The sequence below is a fragment of the Sapajus apella genome, unplaced genomic scaffold (assembly GCF_009761245.1).
Source record: "Sapajus apella isolate SASKATOON/1434 unplaced genomic scaffold, GSC_monkey_1.0 scaffold57, whole genome shotgun sequence".
NCBI classification, from domain to species: domain Eukaryota; kingdom Metazoa; phylum Chordata; class Mammalia; order Primates; family Cebidae; genus Sapajus; species Sapajus apella.
This window is the reverse complement of record NW_022436997.1, coordinates 5,726,472-5,743,465: the sequence shown is the minus strand read 5'-3', so window position 1 is coordinate 5,743,465 and position 16,994 is coordinate 5,726,472.

Genomic DNA, 16,994 nt, shown 5'->3' with positions numbered 1-16,994 from the left:
AATGAGAGAAAGAGAGAACCCTGAGGAGTATTTTTAATACATTTTCCCCTGACACTGCATAAATCTAGGAACATTTATATGCTAATCAAATCAAAATAGGAATTATTAGTGACTGGAGAGCCCCAACATGGCTGTTATTTTCCCATCAACCTATGACAACAGCTCTGACGCTGAATTAAGGAGCTGAATATTACATAAGCTTCAAAAGGTTATAATACATGACAGGTTTAAGCAATATTAAATCCTAGAAACCCTGACCCACCTATTACATATTTATTCAGTATTACAAACTGTAAATATTTAAAAATACACAAAGATACAGTGTGGGTAAATTCTTAATGTTTAATGAAATTATTCATGGTATACAAAGAGTGGAATAACTCAACAAATACCATGAAGGTTAATGTATGCAAAGGAATCTGAGGAGTCCAGCAATGAGAGTAACACATTGTGTCCTTTCCTGGAGTGATCATGAACGGGAATTAACATGACCTGATTTTCATGGTTAAGGATATCTCTAGGGATAAAAAGAAGCAACATTCACCAAAGACCAACTAGCAGCTAATCCAGATTCAATGTTGGATCTCCATCTCACATGCTGGAACACACTGATATCTTCTACTGCCCTCATTTTAATATTGTTTTAAGATAACACTCTGGTTGCTGCTGAAATTCTGTATATTTAGCTTGCCTTTTAAGAGGTCAGCCGCTGATTGGGAATAGCTATGATGTATAATCACAGATGATCAAATAATGGAAAATTCAAGAAAAGGTCAACAAAAAGATATGTAATGGACCCAGTGGAGATTATTTTGATTTCCAGGATATCTAGTATTCTTACTGATAATGGTCACAGACTACAATACAGCAGGTTTAAATTTACATATCCCTTTTTTAAAGCTACAATGCCCACACAAAATTTTTTTCTGCAGTGAATGGGTAAGCAGAAGAATTTTCTTGGCAAACTCAACTTACATCTACATTCAAAATGCCATTTCAAGTTCCCATCTTCACTAGCAGTAGCAGAATTGCTCTGATGTTTCTAGAATTTTAAGGAACTGAGACACAAGACAATTATGAATAAGATTTCAGCTAATGCCTTCTAAAAAGGCACATATTTACAAAATATGATTAACATTAGTTAAAAAGGCAATCTGTTTATAAGAATCTTAAAACTATCCTTCTATGTTTTAGTGTTGAGATTTCATCTTTTGAACATCTATTTATCTACCTATCTGTTCTGATTTTATATATGGATAGCCAATTTTTTATTGAAAAATAATAATGGACATGTATGTGAAACTTCACCTTCTTTCTAGGATCAAAACAGAGATGTTGAATTTGTGTGAAATTTTCATGTTTTCTAAGAAACTATATCCCTTCTTATAATTCTTCAATTATGTGTATATGGTTGCTTCAGTTCAGTATAATCAATATCATTGCTCTTAAAAAGTTATTAATTAGCAACAATTATTACTTAACTTGCAGAAATAAGTTTAATTTTTGAGTATTAAATCAAATAGAAATAGCTTTGTTTTCATGAAATGGGTACGATTATATAAATATTTTCAGGCTTAAACAGTTTTTTTATCAAAAGAAAGATAAAGACTGACTGTATGCAACAAATTTGATTAGTTTTGCAAAAATTATCTGTCATTTCTTGAAGAAGTTAGCAAACATTACATTACGCAGATTTCGTATTATTTCGACATTTGGGAGGTGGATTAATAGGCGTTTAGTTCAAGTTTAACAATTATGTAATGACTAGTACTTGTACAGTTCTGCAGTTTGGATATGTAGCCCTCCAAACTCATATTGTAATTTAATCCTCAGTGTTGGAGGTAGGGCCTAATGGGAGGTGCTGGGTCATGGGAGCAGAACTCTCATGAATATGTTGGTGCCAACCTCACGGTAATGAGTGAATGCTCCATTAGTTCCTGTCGGATCTGTCTGTTAAAAAGAGCCTGGTGCCTCCCTCCTCTTCTTCCTCCTCCTCCTTCTCCTCTCTCTCTCTTTCTCTCAGTTCTCTCCATGTGATTTCTGCACACGTGGCTTTCCTTTGCCTTTCACAGTGAGTGGAAGCAGTCTGAAGCCCACATCAGTTGCAGGACTTATAGATCTGTGAACACACAATACATCTGGTTTTTTTTTTTTATTTTTCCAATAAAAAAAACTAGCCTCGGGTATTCTTTTATAGCAATACAAATGGACTAAAACAGGTAAAAATGGAAAGACCCACTCCAATTCTATTTGAGACTGTCTTTGGCTCTCTACCTAATACATAAACAAATACAAATAAATACATACTGTGTTAGGGTTTGGTCTTAGAGTCTAGATAAATTTGAGTTTGAATTTACTTTTAGCAATAAACAATGAAAAGGAGCCAATTTATGACATGACTCAAAACTTTTGATTTCTGTAACACAAAATAGGGTTAATAATACTACCTATGCCTAATTTACAGGGTTATATTAACTAAATTACTAACAAGTACAAGACTTGATAAGTAATAGACCTCCAAAAAATACTTATCTATTAATACTTTGGTAATATTTAATACTTCTAATAATCAATGGTTTTGAAAATTAGTCATAACCCTTTTTGACTCTAATAAAAATTTGAGCTCATAAATACCAAGTGGAATAAAGTAGGTAATTATAAAGATCACTTTTTTTTTTATTATTCCAAACCTTTACTTGAATCCTGAATATTTAAGCCAGAATCATTTTGTACAGCCAGGCAAACACTCACAACAGTTTTAGCTATTGCAAGAAGGGTCCTGTCTGTCTTATCATGAAGCTTGTCTGTATTGTCCTCTACTAGACTTTATTCCCTAGCAGAATCTTAGGTACAGATGAAGCATTGAAAAATATTTATGACATAAATTAACTAAACAGAAAGTTTCTATTCAAGAGTTGTTCAACAGAGGATATTTTCTATTTTCACTTAATATTCAGAGTATAAATCAAAATAAGATTAAAGTCAGATCCTTTGTGGGATTCGTACATAAACAAGGAGAATGATTAAAATTTTCTAATGGAGCCTGCAGCACCTATTAGATAAATTTCTGAAATGTTAGCCCAATATTCAAAGTTGTTCTCAGTTTATATTTTACTATATTTTAATTTTTATCTTCTGCCATTGTACCAGGTAGCAGAAATGAATATTTCAGCAGAACTACATTCATTTCCACCGTGACTTTTAGCCACATATTATTTAAAACCCAGAGCACCCTTCTTAATTTGTGTATATAGAAAAATTGCCTTCAAAACTTTATGTCCAGATATAATATCGAGTTATGTGAAGAATTTTGAAGTTGTTACTGAAAATTAATTATTCTCTCTTCTGTTATCCCATAGTCATTTTGTTTTTGTCTCTAATGTATCTGTTATCATGTTTTATTATAAGTACCTTTAATAATATTTTTGGGACATAGTCATATATTGCTTGAGGGTAGGACCTTTGTTGGTCATGTTTGTTGGGCCTGCGCTTATCATAAAGGCTAGTATTTAATTTTGGTTAGTAAAATTTGCTGATTGATTGTATTAGATTTAGAAACAGAAATCATGTAGAAGAGAACAAAAAAATGAGTTAACAGTATGACAGTTTACACTTCTAAGGACTCAGCCAACCGAAATTCTGGCCACTTGCGGGATGATTCAAATTAACATTTTTCAATTACATTGTGAGAGTTTTAGTGGATCAATAAACATTATGTCATAATTTTCTGAAAAAAATCTGATGGGATTAAAATGTGAAACAGGGTATTTATCACATGTCCCGTGTTAGTGGCAAAACATCCTGCACCTCTGCATTTCTCAGAATAATGGATACTTCTTTTTCTCTCTCTTGAGTGAAGAAAAGTATAGCTTTGCTCTGAATATACTCAGCAGTTAAATGTCATTAAAATTAAAAATACTGATGGAAGAAATGAGCAGAAATAAACAATGAGCAATTTACACACTAAAAACAGTGACATAAGGTGGAGAATAATGGAAAATGAAAAAAAGTGTAATGATGACTGGTTGACAGATTGCTGTCATTTTACTCTCTGGGGTTTTGTCACAACCTTCAGTAGGGAGATAACATTGAACATCTGGTGGACAACCAGTGCGGAACCTCAATGAAGCTGAGCGTGTGCAGTAGAAGAGGAATGAGCTTGGGGCTGTGGCTCATCTCCTCAAAAATACCTAAGAAAATAAAATGAGCCAAGAATAATATGAAAGGATAATAGCTGCCTTCTAGGAAAACATTTGGGTCATCATACACAACTCTTTCTCTCACAATGAATAGCAGGAAAATCAACTGAAAACTGCTGTTCTTGTTTTGGCATATACCAGCTATATGACCATGGGCAACCTTTAACCTTAATGACCTTTAGTTTCCTGATCTGTAAAATGTGGATAATAGTAATTCTATAGTAGCATTCTACAAGTGCTACTGTGTAGCAATTAATATTTACTGTGCTTTGAAAACTGCTATATAATATGTAGTATGATATAAATATTTGTTACTTTTTTCTCATAACTGTGTGTTTGCCAACTGTTTTACCTCATTAAATTAAATTAATTAATTAATTTCATTTATCGGTGTTTGAAGGATAATAAAATTTCCGATATTGAATATTGTTCAGGTTGCTTAGCCTGCATTGTCTCTCCATCAGTGTACTTCATTTTACTCCAGGCTTTTAGAGATTCATATATCTGATTCTTTCTACATGCCATTTCCTAACATCAGTTAGATGCTGGTAAACGTTTAATAACTGGAAAAGGACTAGCTTATATCATTTGCCAATTCCTGTCGTGTAAGTGCTCTCTCTGGCTGATTTCAAGGTAGCAAAGTAACATCATGTTGCAGAGTTGGAAGAGCCATGCACAATCAGTCCTCACCAGCTGGTAATAGTTGGCTCTAGCATACCAATGACTAATATTCAATATAAACTAATTCATTCTAACAGTCAATGAAAAATTGGAAACTTCTTTAATTTCCTAACTTGCTGACTTTGAAAGATACACAATACTCTGTTAGATTTTCATCAGTAAATTCAGAAAAAAAAAGGAAATTGGTAAGAAAAAGAATTCAATATTACAGGTGCCAAGTTACATGAAATGTGAAGATAATAGTTATCTCTGAATTTCATTCAAACATTGATCAAAACAGGAAAAATTTTGCTGAAATTTCTGGAGCCAGGTGTTCTGCTGAGCCCTCCAATGGATAAAGACACCAACTTTGTTTGTTTTTGCTGTATTGACCTATTGGTTTATGCCTTCTCTCCCTAATTAGAACAAACTGCCTGTAATGAGTCTGTTTCCAGTTTTGCCCTGGAATTTTTTTTTCCTACATAGAAAGTGTCTGCAGATGGAGATTGAAGGTGTGATCTTTATCAGAGGCACATAAATTGTGTTGCTCCATAGTCCAGGTGACCAGATATTAGATAGCAGGGAAAAGTGACTTTTCCACGTATTTCTACGTGAAACCAAGGCTAATGTTGGCATTGTTTGGCCCAAAAGGAACAGAGTCCTTTTGAACAGCTCAATATTTTCACTTTGAAAGCCTCAGGAGACGGAATCTTCTCATAGAGGTAATGCTCTCCTAGGCTGGAGTAGTGATGAGTCCCATGTTAGGTTTTTCTTGCTAATTTGATTAATTCTGTTTTTACCCAGTGACTTCCTAACACAATTAAGCAGTGCATGGAGTTTTTGCCTGCCATGCGAAGAAGAGAGTTTTCTATCTAGGTCCCATATATTTATTCTCTGGAATTTAAGTGATTCTGCCTTTTGCTAGCATCTTTGAATTTTATCACACCCTTATTTACTAAAAACCCTGGAATGCTGTACCTTGTTACTGTCTTATTACTTTTGCTTCATCTTTTTTGAAACTTGAGGAAATATTTTTCTCATGAAAAATGTTGAAAAGCAATTATTAAGGCTGATTCTATCCTGGGCACATTTTTCCAGTGTCTTCTTTGGTAAGTATCATCCATTCTGTGGTCTTTTCGAATTATATCACTTCCCCAGGAAACATGCAGAAGATGCCAGAACCTTAATTTCTTAAAGATATGGACGTTTTTGGAAGCCCCCACTCCATTATAAGTGTCTTTTCCTTACTTTATTTTTAGAGCAGAGATAACTGATAAAACACACATCCAGTGAGAAGACAGGATTTCCTGATATGACTTTGAATTGCTTTTCTTTCCAAACTAGGCAATTCCACCTCTCCCCAGCATGTCCTCCTCCTTGAGGCTGATAAGCAGCATCACACTGGGATGTCAATGGAAAATAGCACTAGTCTACATGTCCCCCCAAAAAAGCAATTGAAGATTTGCTTTATGCAAATAGCATTTTGTGTTAAGGACTAATTGGTAAATCTATTCCCCAAATGATATTGTTAGTTAAGACTCTAGAAAAAAGAACAGAGGAATGGCATGCCTTCTCATGATCCCTAAAGACTAAATGGCAAAACGCTTTCCTGAGATAATTCTGTTTCATGGACACCCCTTAGGCTCGCTTCCAGAGAAGAACAATTGAAGACATCAGTACCCAGCTCTGCCAAGAACACAAGATGCTGTGTCCTCATTTGTGGTTCTGAAATGAAACTAACAACCTTGCTGTAGAATGTTAAAAATCGTAAGTGATATAGCTATCATTAAAAAGTATCAAATATCCCATTGAATTTTCCCAGTTCCCATTGAGAACTATGAAAGAAAGTTGTGTTTCACTGTAACAACCAGAAGTAAACAAGTTCATAGTTAAAGCTGCTGATTTTTTTTTTCTTTTCTTACTTTTGTGTGACTTCTTCTCAAGTTAGAAAAGATAAAAAGTCAAGGTAAATATTTTATATTACTCTTCCTTCTGATTTACACTTCCTTGATTTTACTTTAATCATTTAATACTTAAACATTTATTATGTACAATATATTTTTAAATTTTTGCACTCTGCAACATTAACTTCACATATGTTTTCTCATTGGATTCTTATAAACAACCCTGTAAGAACAATTGAGCAGGCATTAACATGGTCACTGTTTAACAAAGAGGAAGCCCAGAATTAAAACCCACTAATGTTAAACTAAAATTCTAAGCTAGTTTTTAAATGTCCAAACTATGACTTGCTTCTTTTTCTAACAAATTGATTTTGCTACCCACCCATATATTAAAGATTAGTGCTTAGCTACCTAATACTGACTTGATTTTTTGCCTGTAGGAAATTTTGCACATTCATTTGACTTTAACTTTAAGGCAATCTTATTCTCCTAGTGCTGGTAAAATACTCGATATACACATAAACTGAAGAGGGCCCAGGAGACAATGAAAGTTGATGAGATTTTAGAGAAATGTGGGAAACTTGCAGTCTTAGGGGTAGTGAGTCTTAGAGTCTTAGGGGAACAGGCTTCTCCAACAGACCTGGTGAAAACCTACAGTGTAGGGAAAAGCAAGAAAAGGTTTTTTTTTTTTTTTTTTTTTTTTTTCTTTTCCCTGTAGTCATAAAATGGAATGTCTTTGTGACTAAATGGAAAATAGTGAAAAATACATTAAAAATGTTCACTGTCACAATAATCAAAGAAAGAGAAATTTAAACACCAATAAAATAATATTCTTATATTTCAAGCTGATGATCTTCAGAGAAAAGGCCTATGCTCAGGATTACTTAGACTATGAAGAAAAGAAACTCTTTACACAATTAAAGAATCACATAGTAATTGATATAGGTGAGAACAATGGCAAGAAAAATATTTTACTTGGCAATTTTATCTAGTAGAATCTTAATAAATATTTTCTCATTGGGTAAATACGGCCAATTTCTATTCAATGGTAATTTAGTCATTTCAGAAACGTGTTGCTTGTATACATTTAGGAAAATGATGCATAGAGACATCAAATAAATGTATGTTTTTGAGTAATAATGACACACATAGTGTTCTATGTTTTTAGAAGAGAAGAAGAACCCTATAAGAATAAGCAGCCAGAACAGGCCAGTCAGAGCCTGGGTAACACTTGCTGAGTCTTAAATGTGGATGTAACCTCAGGACATAGAGAGCAATGATGAGAGAATTCCAGGTGTAACACACCTACTGGGGAAGGGATGTCGAGTTTTTTGAGACAGTGCACACTCAATTAAAATGAATAGAGAATATGAGTATGACAATATGATAGAAGACAAAGAATCTTTTCCTTTACTTGCAAACCATCACTCTTCTGTTAGTATATGCAATGGGTTTTGTTAATTCATAAATGTAAAACCACATCTAGATTCCTTTACTTCAGTTGATTTAAATATAGACCCTTGAGTAATTTCATAAATAGAAACCTAATTTAATTTATTTTTAGTAATGAAATCTTATGTTGCAAATTTAACTGTCTTTTCATATCTTCTATTTATAAAAACAGACAGAACAAAGATTGTGGTTAGAGGCTATTTCAATGGCCTGCTAGTCCTAAAAGAGCCTAATGTGAATTCAAAGTGACCATTGTCACAGTACTGGAGTATCCTCTGTGTTTACATTTACTTTCCTGACTGGATTTGATTATATTTAAATACTTTTCCTAATTAAAGTATGTTCCTCAACATACTTAAGACATAACTCCTTCAAGTTATGTTGAGTTAAAGGTATAACTCAACATAACTCCCATTGAATATACTTCAGATTATGTAATAAAATAAGATCTAACTACCCCAAAAAAAGTGAATATTGGTGTCAGAAAGAGTTCATGGCATTTTTGCAGCCCTGGGAAAGTATAGATATGAAGAGCTATGTACTCCTCTCTGAAATGGTGCCAGTATAACTGCCAACAAGAAGCTTTTAAAGATTTAGCATTTTTAATGAATATAAATTTGCAATTTTTTATTTTATTCTATTCTCAGAATCTTCCAAATTACATACTCATAAAGAAAATGGTATCAGAAGTTAGATTATGTATAAAATAAGTCTATCCTAAACTTTCAGGTGTAATGTATTTATAACTGTCCAGGGGTGCAGACCCAATCCAGTCTTATTTTTCACAAATTTCAAAGGCGTCCATCTTATTTCCTGGCAGTTTTTATATAATCCCTGCTCCTAGATCATGTCCTGCTATCTTTCTAAGGAAACAGTATTCCTCAAGTCAAAAGTGATGTTTTTACCTGCAGCCAAAGACTTTTCATCACCAGGATTGCTTATGATACCTTTCCTTCTTGACAATTCACTGTTTTGTTTTGCTTTGCTTTTCTCTCTCTGTTTATTCTGGTAAGCACCCTTTATTCTCAATTTAAGGTATCTCTACTTCTCTTGCACACAGTTGCAGTGGAACTTGTTGTCTGTAGATAATCAGATCTTCAGGAAGATCAGAGAGCAATCTAAAGTTTCCACTTTGCAATAATAATGCCTTGCCTTTTCAAAAATAATGTTATGACACTTCTGAATCATTTTACGGATGCTTATAGTTATAACATTGTATGTGCTTGTGTGACAATCATGCAATTTACATTGACATCAATGCCTCATTTATTTCTCTTACTTCCTGATTGTGTTTGTGTTCTCTGTGAGTAGTTTTGTTTGCTTTTATAGCCTTCTTTGTTCCTGCTTCTGTTTGTAATCTTGGAGAGGATAGATTAATTTCGATCTCTACCTCATCAAACTGTGCAGGTTACCTATTCTTATATGACAAACTCACTGGTGTAACATGATGCCAATACTTCATGGGTTCCTGCCCAAAATTTGCTGATGCCGGGGCAGTTTGAAGCAGAAGTATCCACTTACAAATGGTTCACGCATGTTTGAAAAGTTGGTGATGGCTGTCAGCTGAGAGTGAAGCTATGGCCTTTGTTCCTCTACAAATGAGTTTCTCCATGAGGCTGCTTGAGCTTTTTTGCAGCATAGTGACTATTCCTCACATCCTGTGATGCAATAGAGACGTTATCTGACCCTACACGCACAAAATAATGGAGGATAGGATAAGAGCAACAGACTGTCCCACTTTAAAAAGGGGAATTAGGAGACACATAGAAGTCACTGGTTCATAGCATTTCTGAAAACTAGCTAAGCACATACTGTTAGTTCATTCATTATTGTTTAATCTTGCTTTTTGGAATGATTTGTAATGGCTCTTGGCTCTGCACTCTGAATTATCTCTTTGTTTCTTACCAGAAACCCCATGTTTGCAGCTGAGTAGTTTTCTTAAACTTCTGATGTTATAAACTAAAAGCCCTAAAGCCTCCTTTTATTTTGTATTTTCTAAGTACCTTAGCTTTTTTTTTTTTTTTTTTTTTTTTTTGCGTGACAGATTCTTGCTCTGTCACCAGGCTGGAATGCAGTAGCGCAATCTTGGCTCACTGCAACCTCTGCCTCCTGGGTTCAAGCGATTCTTCCACTTCAGCCACCCGAGTAACTGGGACCATAGATGTGTGCCACCATGCCTGGCTAATTTTTGTATGTTTAGTAGAGGCGGAGTTTCACCTTGTTGGCCAGGATGGTCTCGATCTCTTGACCTTGTGATCTGCCTACCTCGGCCTCCCAAAATGCTGGGATTACAGGCATGAGCCTCTGCGTCCAGCCTCTATGTATGTTTTATTCCATGCTAGGATAATTAATAAAATATTAGCAGAGTGTCCACAGATCAATTATAATCTACTACATGAGATCAAATCAATTCAATGTCAATCTCTTCAAGATATACGCTTCTATACTTCGAGCTCCAGTGAGGCCACTGTGAGAAAACACCTTTAAAATTCTTAGAAAACCTGTTACTTAACTACAAGGCACATTATTAGGAATAGTAGAAACGCTATTGGGCATGCCCCTAAAATTTCTTGAGTTCTGAAAAAAAAAAAGACTGTTTTAATAATGTCAGGGTGACGTTTACAATGAAGCCATCCCATTCTGACAGCCCCCTGTATTTGGTCTTCACCCTAAAATCATTTCTTGCTTTGAGAATTTATTTTTTATAGAGATTAGAAATGAGAAACAGTCTATATTAGACCCTTAAAATTCTGTTTCCTTCATTTTTCTCCTCATAATTTATGAGTAGCTATAAAAAGTCTCTTTAAGCTTTCTACATTTTGTCCTGAATATCTATCCAGTAATATCCATGAGTTCACTAAGTCTCCTCTCTATTTCCCATCTTGTCACTGAATAATGTTGACAAATATTTTGCCACGTCATAAAAACACCTTTTCTCTAGTTTGCATTCCACATTTCTTAGATTTTTGTTGCAATTGCACTTGACTTCTAGGACCTAATTATGTTTGGGCTATTTATTGCTGAGCAAGAAATAATTTTAAAACTTGATGACTTCAAACAACAGTGATTTTATTCTACCTTGTCATTTTGTGGCTCAGGAACTTGGGCCATGCTCAGTTGACATTGAGCTAACAGCCAAGATGACCTGATGGTTATTCACACGTTTGGCACTAGGATGCAGATGAGGGGAAGAGTAGGCCAAAGTGAGCATCTCTCCCTCTCCACGGAATCTCAGGGTATGTCTCAGTGTTATCTTCAGCAGGACAGTTGGACATCTAACCTGGTGGTTTATGTCTCTCAGATTGAGTGTTCTGAGAAACAGGAAGTAGAAACAACCTGTTACTTAAGGACTAAATCCAGAAAGGGGCATGTCACTTCTGCTATATTCCATCGATCAAGCAGTTATGGCGACTGCTCAGATTTAAGGACAGGGGACAGAAATCCTCATCTCTCAAAGGAAGCAGTATCAAAAAATTTGTGGCTATCATTAGTCACAAGCTACCACAGTGAAGGAATGTTTTATTAATATTATTTCTAGCACCAACTTTTCTAATGGAATTGATTTAGCTTTTATGATCAACCATAAGCCTGTAATTAAAGGTGGTATTTTGGATTATACATTTGCATATATTTTCAATAGAGAGGATTTAGAATCTTTTTTGATACTTGAAATGTTTTCTACTTTTTATAAAAATCAACTTAGCTTTGAGGAAGAAAAATCCCGTAACTCTTAGGTAGTAACACTTGGAAATTTTTATTTTATTCAATTCATTCATGTGTATTTGCCAAAAATTTATCCTCAATGTACCTTTTGTTTTTGTCTCTTTCTCTTTGTGGCATTCTATTAACTCATGGAAAACTTTCCAAATCTTTCTTCTGTGAAGGTCCATATTCATTTTCTCTGATCATTTCATTTTTACGCTTTCACCCCCTATTAGTTTCTGCAAAGGTTGACAAATTTCACATGCTATTTTTTTTTTTTTTTTTTTTTGGCTGCAAGCTAAGATCTGTCTCTTCCTGAAACTTTTTATCTGCTATCTCTTGCCTTCAAACCATCAAGCCTGCTGTTTTTTAATATCTGAATTGGTTTTCTTAATTTAACTATATTTACTCCCTAAAAGACGGCAGGATAAATTTTTCAGTTTCCTTCAACTCTTACAGATTTCACCACATTTGCACTTACAATATAGTTTTTAAAGGCATACTTCTTTTTCATTTTTAATATCTTCTCATAAAGTTCTATTAACTTTTACTCTCTGTTCCTCTCTCATACTTAAGCATAATAAATATATGGCTAAGAAAAAAGTTACAGGACAGAAAAGTCTTATTTTTTCTTCTGAAAAAGTAGTTTGTCTCACCAAAGTTTTATTTTCAGATGTTATTGGCTTCTTTTTTGTCTTAAACATTAGTTTATCAAATCTAGAAATTCATGGGATTCTTGACCCGCTATAATCCAGAAATATCTTTAGACTGGGATAAATGTACAAAAGAAAATAAGACTATGACCTCTTCTGAACCGTGTCCTATTTGTAGAATAAAAGCAAAGCAAAGAGCAGATACAGAAATGCTGAAACACTGACAGAGAGCCTCTGAAGTAAAGCCCAACTTAAAAAACTTCTCTATAGATATGGAAAGCCCAATTTTGTTATATTTTTTAAGTACTGTATGGGTCACCCTATTGTAATCCAGTATAAAGTTGTCAAGGACTAGAATAAACTGTTTTATGATTATTTTATTCAGGCTGTGAGATTGGGACTAGAGAAAGAAAAAAGTAAAATAAAAACTAAACAAGCCCTAGAAAATCAATGACAAATTTCTTTTTAAGGATTGTTCTTATTGCACAATAAAGGAAAGAAAAGTAAAGGCCACTGTTTCACCAGACTATTTTATGTTCTCTTCTTTCTAGTTACACACACACACACACACACACACAAGAAATGGTCAAGCTAGAGTAAGAAATGTTTTAATCATAGTCATTATTATTATATGTTTATTAAGGCATGTAGAGTACACAATGTTGAATACTGAAATACACTATTGTCAAAATAGAAAGTAAGGAACACTTACTGAGCATTTGCGAATTGCCCAACCTTGATTTAGGCATGTTTATTTGTGTTATCATCTTTACAAGGTTTTTGATGTGGCAATATCAGGTAGAGTTTGCCAAATAAATAGGACAAATCACAAACAAAATAAAAAGCTACAGGGCTTTAAAAGAAGATTGCCTTGATAAGAAAATATAGATTGTATGAGAAGGAAACTAAGCAATGTGTTCATTCTATACAACATCCAATGAAAGGAATTATATTCTATCAGACCTCAAACAAGAATCCTGCTGGAGACCAATGAGTATATCTTATTTTCTGAAACAAGACCAAGGGCAAGAGAGGTTCTGTCTTTTAGGACATGGATCTCACTGGTTAACAACGAAGCTGAACCTAGAGGTATCCTGAGAATCTGGGCTCTTCACCGCCACACGGATGTTCCTTCTTCTGATACCTAAGGGATACTTTCCCCACTCCTAGGTGAGACACTATGACTGTGGTTTTTGGAAGAAATCTATGTAATTCCTTTTCTCATCTGGAAATGGGTTTAATTGCACTATTTTAGGTCCTCACTAGTGTCAAGATTCATGATCTTAGCTTCATTTCTACCTACAAAAGCTATTTTCTGCATAGACATACTTCTTGTTTTTTATTATATAATGTACCCAAATTGGTTTTTCTTCTTATAACCACATAGGAGGCACAGAAATAAAATTTCAGCCTCTTAAAATTTCAAAAAAGGAAATTTTAGGAAGTAAAATAATTCAAAAAATTTAAAGTATACTTAATTATAATATACCAGGAGTTGGCAAATTATAGATCACAAGCCAAACCTGCTTAGTGTTTTCAAACAGTCTATAAGCCCAGAATACTTTTTATATTTTAGATGATTAAAAAAAGAAGAAATTTCCTGGAACTTTACAATTCTGTGAAATTTAAATATCAATGTCTATAAATAAAGACTTTTTTGGAACAAGTCCAGGTTCATTTGTTTGCCAGTGATCTATGACTGCTTTTGTACCAGTACATCAGAATTGAGCAGTTGAGACCATGGCCATATGGCCCACACAGCCATATTTACATATTTAGATATTTACTATCTGGCCCTTTAGTTTGCTGACCCTTGTAATATGTGCTGAAGTGATTATTTCAGAATTGAATATTCTCCTAGCAAAATTTGCATTGTCAACCTAGGACAATGGGAGGCCTTGATGAAATATTCATTGCGTTTGAGTTTAGGATACTCTCATATACCTAAGTAATCTTTTCAACTTCAGGGCAATCTCTCCTAACAGTGACATGGAAATCCATATATTTGCCAGACAGATGAAAAAAGTGAAACATTGGTTTTGAATGTAGAAAAATCTGCTGTAAAATTTCCATTTGATTTTGGATACACTGACCAAAAGGAAGGGATCAATGAGGCTTGTAAATTTAGGGAGAGAAGATCTTGTCAATATTTTCACAATACATTTTTCAGAAACACTGATGTTGATGGAAAACAATAATATTTACCTCTTTTTTAAATAATTCTGTCTGCTAATTTCAAGACATAGCTCTAGGATGCTTTCCAACTCCCCATGTTTCAATAGTATATTTTTATCCAGTGACAAAAGAAGAGTAGCTTTCTTTTAGCTCAAAACAAAGTAACTATTTTCATTTTCATAGGTGGGCTTCCTTCTCAGATTATTCAGATTCATCAATCTGCAAACTTTAGAACTCTCTCCAGGTATCTTCCAGTGGACTGAGTTCTAACCTTGGGTTCCTGAAACAATTTTCCCATCAAAAAAGATGTGCAACAGATGCTCAGACAGCAAATAGCCACCAGAGTCACTTTTGAATTTTCAACTGATATCACACCAAATCATTTTGAAAGGATAGGCTGCAAGGACATCTCCTCGGAGTAGCACTGCCAGGGATTCTGATAACACCTGGGTGCTATTTGTAAGCACAGAAGAGGTACTTGGTATATTCCTTTCACTTATGACAAGAATGTTGTGATGAATTTTCTAGTCCCTAAACAAATTCAAGAATAGTAAGTCAGGCCAAGAGTTCTAAGTTTAACCAAATAACCATAATGTATCATTATAATACATAAATAGTAAGGGATAATAAAATTACTATGACTGTGATTATCTCATCATACTTCTGTCTTTATCCATATCAATCCAGGTAGGTTTCCTCTCTGTTACATCAACTTATTCCATCATCTGTTCATTGGCTCCTGCAGTTTCTTCTGCTTCTAATTATTCACATTTTTCCTTTCTTCTTGTATCCAACAAAATAACTCTGAGACACTTGAGAAAAATTGAGGATGAGAAAAACTCAAATGGAATAGTCAACTAAGGGGGCACCTATTCAGGTCAGTTTTCAGGCTCAGGTAAGAGGCTCAATAAATATAATCTTGAGTGAAAAATTTTATAGGAAACAAACATTAGGGGAACAAGACAAATTTGGTCATCAGGAAGGGCTGGAGATGCCCCCACAAATGTAGGTTAGATAAATAATCAGGAGAGTTCTGAAAAAAGCTACAGTAAAGACACATAGACCTAAAGAAGTTTAGCAAGCCAGAGTACAGATTACCTCTATTTACCTCTCTGTTTGTGCCTGACAATTTTTCATTAACAAGGTGTTGTTGACATTTCTGCCATATATTTATGATAAAATACTTGGAAAACACTCACTTTTTTCTTAAAGTATTCTTAACAACTTTTTTTCCCCTGATAAGTCATAACAGGACCTCACATTCCAGGTGGCCGATGAACAACAATGGTAAACCTTTGTGTAGGAAAAATGTTTTTCAGTTGTGCTAAAGAAAGAAGGTCTATAGGAAGACAAACTTTGATACTTGGACTTCAAAGACTATTTTCAAATATTTGAAAATACTAAACTTTGATAGAAATATTTTCTCATAATTACTGTACTTATTCAGTTATTATTTATCAGAATCAAAATAGTGAATCAGAAATTCAACAAATCTTTTGGTAAAAGATAAGGAAGCAAAGATTTTTTTTTATTGTCTCTTCACTGATAATACCTATGCTGTCCATGGTGGGTCATGCCTGTAATCCCAGCACTTTAGGAGGCCAAGGTTGGAGGATGACTTGAGCCCAGGAGGTCAAGACTAGATTGAGCAATATAATGAGACCCTGATCCTACAAGAAATAAAATAAAAACTAGTCAGGCATGTTGGCACACTTTCATAGTCCTAGCTACTCAGGAGGCTGAGGCAGGGGGATGGTTTAAGCCCAGTATTTGAGGTTACAGTGAGCTATGATTGCACTGCTACACTCCAGACTGTGCAACTGAGACCATCTCTGAAAAACAAAAACAAATAAAAAAACCAACCAACCAAAGAACTTCCAAACCCCTTAACATTTACCCAAATTAACTATAACAGAAATGCCATTTGATAATGACCCTTAGAAAAATCCATTCCACATCTTATGAATCTTTATAGTGTAACTGTTATTTTTATGACACACAGTGTGGAGGAGATACAAGAGGAGTGGCTATGTCTTCAAGGGGTGGCCTTGGATCACTCTTTTTTATTCTATCTCTGGTCACAAAACCATAATAACGGCAAAAATTTACTCCCACCAAGTATTCATGAGATGGTAACTGTTTCAATCAAGGGAAATCTTCCTCGATCCTCTCAACTGTTTCATTTTTATTTCTTCATGGGCTCTAGTAAACAAACCACTTTTTATCAGCTCCTATTCCTAAAGGGGCAC